Source organism: Chrysochloris asiatica, unplaced genomic scaffold (assembly GCF_000296735.1).
Source record: "Chrysochloris asiatica unplaced genomic scaffold, ChrAsi1.0 scaffold00201, whole genome shotgun sequence".
Lineage (NCBI taxonomy): Eukaryota > Metazoa > Chordata > Mammalia > Afrosoricida > Chrysochloridae > Chrysochloris > Chrysochloris asiatica.
This window is the reverse complement of record NW_006408719.1, coordinates 479,246-486,182: the sequence shown is the minus strand read 5'-3', so window position 1 is coordinate 486,182 and position 6,937 is coordinate 479,246.

The window sequence follows — 6,937 nt, the reverse complement described above, 5'->3', positions numbered from 1 at the left end:
GTTGCATTTAGAATGCCTTCCAACCTGAGGGGCGTTCTCTGCTATTCATAAGGTTTTCAGTGACTAAATATTTGGAAAATTTCATCTCTCCTTCTTCTTAGTCTATCTTTGTCTGGAAGCTCATCTGAAACCTGTCCACTGTGGATGACCCTGCTGATATTTAAAATACCCTTGGCATAGCTTCCATAATCACACAAGCCACTATGGTACAACAAACTGACAGACAAATGGTGGAAATAACCTATAGATGATTGGAATTCCAGAACTGGAAGAGACAAAGAAAATCACAGGAGAAGTAAGTGAAGAGCCTCTTGAAGAAAGTTTCCCTAACATCTGGTAAGATGAAAAGATAGCATTCAAGAAACTGAACCAAACCCACACAGAATAGATGCCATATAAATAAAAACAGGAATAGAATCACATACTCATATTGATTGATACAGAAAAAGCTTTTGACAAAATCCAACACCCATTACACACACACACACAAAAATAAATAAATAAATAACAACTCAACAAAATAGGAATTGGAGGGAAATTCCTCAACATAATTAAGAGCATATATACAATGGAAATAATTTGAAAGCATTCCCTTTGCAAACAAGAATCAGACAAGGATGCCCTTTTATCACCACTGCTATTCAATATTGTGTTGGAAGTCTAAGCCAGAGCTGTAGGTAGGAAAGGTAAATTAAAGGCATCCAAATTGACCAAGAAGAAGTAAAATTCTCCCTATTTTCAGATGATATAATCATATACATAGAAAAATGCAAAAAAAAAAAAAATCAACAAAAAAATCATTGAAACTCCTTAGAAGATTCAGCAAAGTGGCAGAGTACAAGATCAGTATACAAAAATCATGTGGGTTGCTCTAAACTAATAAAGACAGCTCTAAAAATGAAATTAATAAAACAATACCATTAACAGTAACCTCGCAAAGGTTGATATGTTTAGGAATAAATCTAACCAGAAAAATAGAACAAAAATAATTACAAAACACTACCAGAAGAAACCAAAATAAATTTACAAAACTGGAAGAATATACCATGCTCATGGATAAGACTTAACATTGTGAAATTATTAATACTATCCAAAGAAATCTACAGATATTGTTGTTGTTGTTAAGTGCCTTCAAGTCGGTTCTGACCCATAGTGATCCTGTATAGGGTTTCCAAGGAGTCGCTGGTGAGTTTGAATGTTCAACCTTGTAGTTCAAGCCAACATTGCAGTCCAGTGCATTAACCTACAGCACCACACCAGGTCTCCATAACACAATCCAAATCCAGATTGTAGCAACATTCTTTTTAAAGATGGGGAAAACGATCACAAGCTTTATATTGAAGAAGAGACCACTGATAAGCAAAGCACTGCTAAAAAAGAACAAAGTTGGAGGCCTCTTACTCCCTGATTTCAAAGTTTACTACACAGTCACAGTGGTCAAATCATCCAGGTATTGGTACAATGACAGATAAAAAGATAAACAGAACCAAATTAGGGACCCAGAAGTAAATACATCTACATACATCCAATTGACCTTTGACAAAGGACCAAAATACATTAAATTGGAAAGAGATAGTGACTACAACAAATGGTGCTGGCAAAACAGGAAATATATTTGCAAAACAATGAAACAGAACCCATATCTCACATCATATACAAAAATTACCTCAACATGGATTTAAAAGCTAAATGTAAATCCCAGGACTATAGACATCACCATTGAAAATTAGGACAAACTTAAGGGCTCAATACATGGTGTTCATACATTATCAAACCTTGCAAAACAAGACCAAAAAAAAGCTTAAACAATACAAGACAAAATAGTTGTCTATGACATACTAAAATTTAGAAACTTATGTGCATTAAAAGATTTCACCAAAAGAGAAAAAAGGGATCCCAAAGAGGGGGATAAGGGAAGGATTTCAGAGATGTATCAACAACTTATTAATCACTAAAATCAGTAGGAAACTACAAAGCATATACAAGATAAAAGCATGGGCACAGGACATAAACAGACACTTCAACAAGGAAGACATTCAGGCAGCCAACAAACATTGAAAAATTGTCCATGATCAATATTTAGTCATTATTAGTAAGATGCAAATCAAAACAACAATGAGTTATCATCTCTCACCATCATTAAAAGAGAAATTCACAAAAACAGAGAACAAAAATGCTGGAGAAAGTGTGGAGAGACTGGGACCCTCCTACATTGATGGTGGGACTGTAAAATGGTTCAACTACTCTGGGAAAGTGTATGACGCTTCCTCAGAAAGTTGGTAATAGAAATACTTTATGGTCCAGCAATTCTTCTTCTTGGTATATACCTACAAGAAATACGAGCCAGAACATGAGTAGCTATATGGACACCAATGTTCATTGAAGAACTCTGCACAATAACAAAAAGATGGAGGCAGCCTAAATTCACATCAGTGGAAGAATGGATAAACAATACGTAGACACAATGTAGTACACACTAGGCTACTTTGAAGAATAACGATAAAGCTACAAAACACTTCATAACATGAATGAACATTGAGGACATTATACTGAGTGAAATTAGTCAGTCACCAAAAAACAAATGGTGCATAAGACCATTATTGCAAAAACTTAAGAAAAGATTTCCATACTAAAATAAAAATATTTTGATGGTTACCAGGGGTGAAAGGGAAGGGACAGTAAGTCACAAGTTGGGGAATAAAACACATGATAGCTTGGGTTATGGGGAGGGCAATTTACAAGAAGGTGTGGGGATAGATGTCCAAAGTAGACAGGTGATGACTTAGGGAGGTATTCATGTGCTAATTGGGACAGAAGTAAATAATGATGTGCACCCACCCTTGGAAAAACAGAGCTTTGTGATATAGGGATCAAGACAAAGTATGAATGGATAAAGGAGGGGAAAATAATGTTAAGGTGCCTGACTGTCTTGTGCATGTTTATTTCCTCTTCTACTATTATAAAGTAGACATTTAAGTGGAATAAAAAGGAATATTAGGAAATATGATCACAGAAAGCTTATAAACATATATTGGATTATCTAAAATGGAACTAGAATGTGCCCAGGAAAATAGGCTTTGTGGAGTATGAGGTGTTAGATGGAATTCTAAACCCCACCGAGAACTTTCTGAGGTGGGACATTCCCACTTGAAAAGACATCCAGACCATCCCAGAGCATCTAGAGGAACAGAAGTTATCTCTTGAAAGAGACCAGCAGGAAAAAGGAAGAAAAAAAAAAGGCAAATCCCCTTCTAAGACTGAAACTCAAATGGAACACACTAGTAGACTTGTAAGCTCTCTGGTTACTGCCCTGGTCTACTTGTGAGTGGAAGTGTGGAAATGCAGCGATGAAGACATGGGCTGAATTTGGCTATGTTCCAAAGACATCCATTGACCTTGAGATGAGAGAGAGAAGAGGAAGGGCTGGCTGGTCTGAAGTTTAGGGAGATGTGTAAACTCCTGAGCCCATGGACTCTGACCTAGTTCTGTGAGCTAGAATTGAGAGTGAAGTGGCCAGTTGGTCTGAGGTGGAGGGAGGCATACAAGAATTCAGATAGTACCCATTTGACCTAGCTTGGATAATTTATTGACCAGAACTAGATAGACCAGATGAAGAAAAAAAGTCTGATACAGGGAGCAAGTATAAATTGCTATAATTTGATGAACTTTTGCATATGGAGGTAAAATTGTTTAAAACCCTTATTTAAAAAGAAGCATTCTTCTCATCAAGGATCAAGCTTGCCTCCTCAGTACACTGGGTTGACAGAGGTGGGCAACTTAGACATTGGCTATCAAAATGGGGGGCTATGAAGGCATGAAGTGACTGGCTTACAAGCTTTCATAAGTGTGCTTAGTTTCAGAATGAGGGAGTAAAGTAGAATCCCCACTGAATTTTTTCCCTCTTGTCCAGATGGGTCTGGTGAAAGGGGATGGAGAAGAATGGGTATAGAATTTTATGATCCAATAATGAGCAATTGTTATCATGACTATTTGCAATCCATCACAACTGTAAATGTAAAAGATGTGAAACTAAAAGTAGGGAGTAGTTAATCTTTAATTTTAGGAACTGAGAGCCATGGGACCATCAAGAGGGAAGAGTGGGATTCAAACCAGGGATCGTGGGATCCAAACTAGGAAAGAGGTCACTGCAAAGAAAGTGGCAGAGGTGATGGCATAGAGAGATAGAGCAGCTGAAAACTCCAGGCCCATGGATTGAGAAAGACTGTACTTGTGGGCAAGAGACTGGCTTGCAAAATGTACCCTTTTGACATTTAAATGATATATATTTTCTGTGAAGTATGTGTACAGCAAAATAACTAACTAAATAAATAAATAAATAAAGGTAAATACTACCAATTGAAGGTGCATAGAGGGGATAGCAACCTTTGCAATGAAACAAATTATGATTTGTTTAATGCAAAACTGATGACCTGCCCTGTAAACCCTTACTAAATTCACAATAAAAACTTTAAATAAATAAATAAAAGAAGAAGGAAAAAAAGAAAAAGATGGAAAATGCCTGAATTCATTTTATGAAGTGATAATAACCCGGATACCAAAACTAGGCAAAGACATCACTTAAAGAATTATAGACCAATAACTCTCATAAATCCTCTATAGGATTACTATGAGTCAGAACCAAATCTAAGGCATTTAATAATAGCAACAACAACCTTCATGCAAAAATTCTCAAGAAAATTATAGCCAATGGAATTCCACAACATACCAAAATAATAATAGTAATAATACATCATGATTAAATGAGATTCATACCAAACTTGCAAGGAGGATTCAACATTAGAAAAACAATCAACATAATCCACTACACAATTTTAAAAAAATGGAACATAGCCATAAGATCAGATTGATTGAAGCAGAAAAGAAGTTGGGCAAATATCCAACATGCATCCCTAATAAAAACACACAACAAAATATGAATAAAAGGGAAATTCCTCACATAATTAATGACATATGTACAAAAACAGCAGCCAACATCACTGTCAACAGAGAGAAACTGAAAAGATTTCCCTTGCAAACAGGAACCAGACAAAGGTGCCATTTACCACCACTCATATTCAGTAAACTCTGGTTTTGTCCTGTAGGACCAGCACTGGACTGCGAATCACAAAGTAAGAAGTTCAAACCCAGCAGCTTTGAAACTCTATACAGGGAACGGACTTAATGGCACTCAGCAACAACAACAACATTCAATATTGTGGTGGAAAAATTAGCCAAAGATTTAAGGCAACAAAGGGAAATTAAAGGCATCCAAATTGTCAAAGAATAAGTAAATCTCTCTATATTTGCAAAGGACATGTCCTTATATAGAGAAAATCCTAAAGACTCATTGAAAGGGTCAGCAAAGTGGCAGGGCCCAAGATCAATATACAAGTACAGTTGGATTCCTCTATACACTAATCAAGGGAGATTTGCAAAGGAAGCCAGGAAAACAACAATATTTAAAATAGCCACACAAAAGATGAAATACTTAGAAATAAATATCACCAGAAAAACAAAAGTCTTACATAAATGGAAGAATATACCATGATCATGGATAGGAAGATTTAACATTGTAAAAATGTCAAAACTACCCAAAATTATCTATACATAGATTGCAATCCTAATCCGGATTCCAACATAATTATTTAACAAGATGGCAAAACAAATTGCCAACTTTATATGGAAAAGAAAGAGATTCCAGACATGCAAAGCATCACTAAAGAAGATGGAAAAAAAGCTAGGACTCTCAGTTCTCTATCTCAAAATCTATTGCACAGTCACAGTAGCCAAAACAGTCTGGTACTGACACAATGAAAAACACATGGATCAATTAAACAAAATTGAGAACCCAGTAGTAAATCCATCTACCTACAGTCAGTTGATCTTTGACAAGGACCAGAAACACATTAAGTAGTGCTGGCAAAACTGGATATCCATTTTAGAATCAATAAAAGACCAATATCTCACATCACATACAAAAATGAACTTCAAGATGGACCAAAGACTCACATGTAAACCTCAGGGACAAATGTAAGAGCTCTGATTCATGGACATAAATTCACTATAAAACATTGCTAAAAACACAGAAACAGCAAAAGATAAAATAGATTGCAAGGACCTCCAAAATATTGGGCACTTATATGCATCAGTTGTTGTAACCACTACGCTACCAGAGCTCCGAATCGGGCTGCGAACCACAAGGTCAGCAGTTCGAAACTACCAGCTGCTTCACGGGAGAAAGATGAAGCGTTCTGCTCCCGTAAAGATTAACAGCCTCGGAAACCCTGTTCAGGGTCGCTATGAGTACAGAACCAACTCCACGGCACATAACAACAACATATGCATCAGAGTGCTCCTTGGAGGCCAACATGGCCAAACTTCGTCTCTCATACTTTGGACATATTGTCAAGAGGGACCAGTCACTGGAGAAGGATATCATGTTTGGTAAGGTGGTGTGTCAGAGAAAAAGAGGAAGACCCCCAACGAGATGTATTGGCCAAGTGGCAGCATCAATGGACTCAAGCATGGCAACAGTAGTGAGGTTGTCCCAGGATTGGGCAGTGTTTCGTTCTGCTGTGCATAAGGTCACTATGGGTTGGTACTGACTCCGTGGCACCTAACAACAACATATGCATCAAAAAACTACTCCAGAAGAGTAAAAGGAGATTCCATAAACTGGGGGAAATTTTTGGCAATACCATATCAGATAAGAGATTAATCTCTAAAATGCATAGAAAACTTCAACACTTCAACAAGAAACAGACAACTTATCTAGATTAAAATTTGTTAGAGGAGATGGTGGGATGGAACTTGATGGCGGATTAGGGAGAAGGGCCATGGAGACCTCCACCAGTAATAATATGGAATACTAGAAATAACTGGTTCAAAGTTTTGTCTCAGAACTTGTAATTTCATATAAAGAGATATTTAGGAGGAT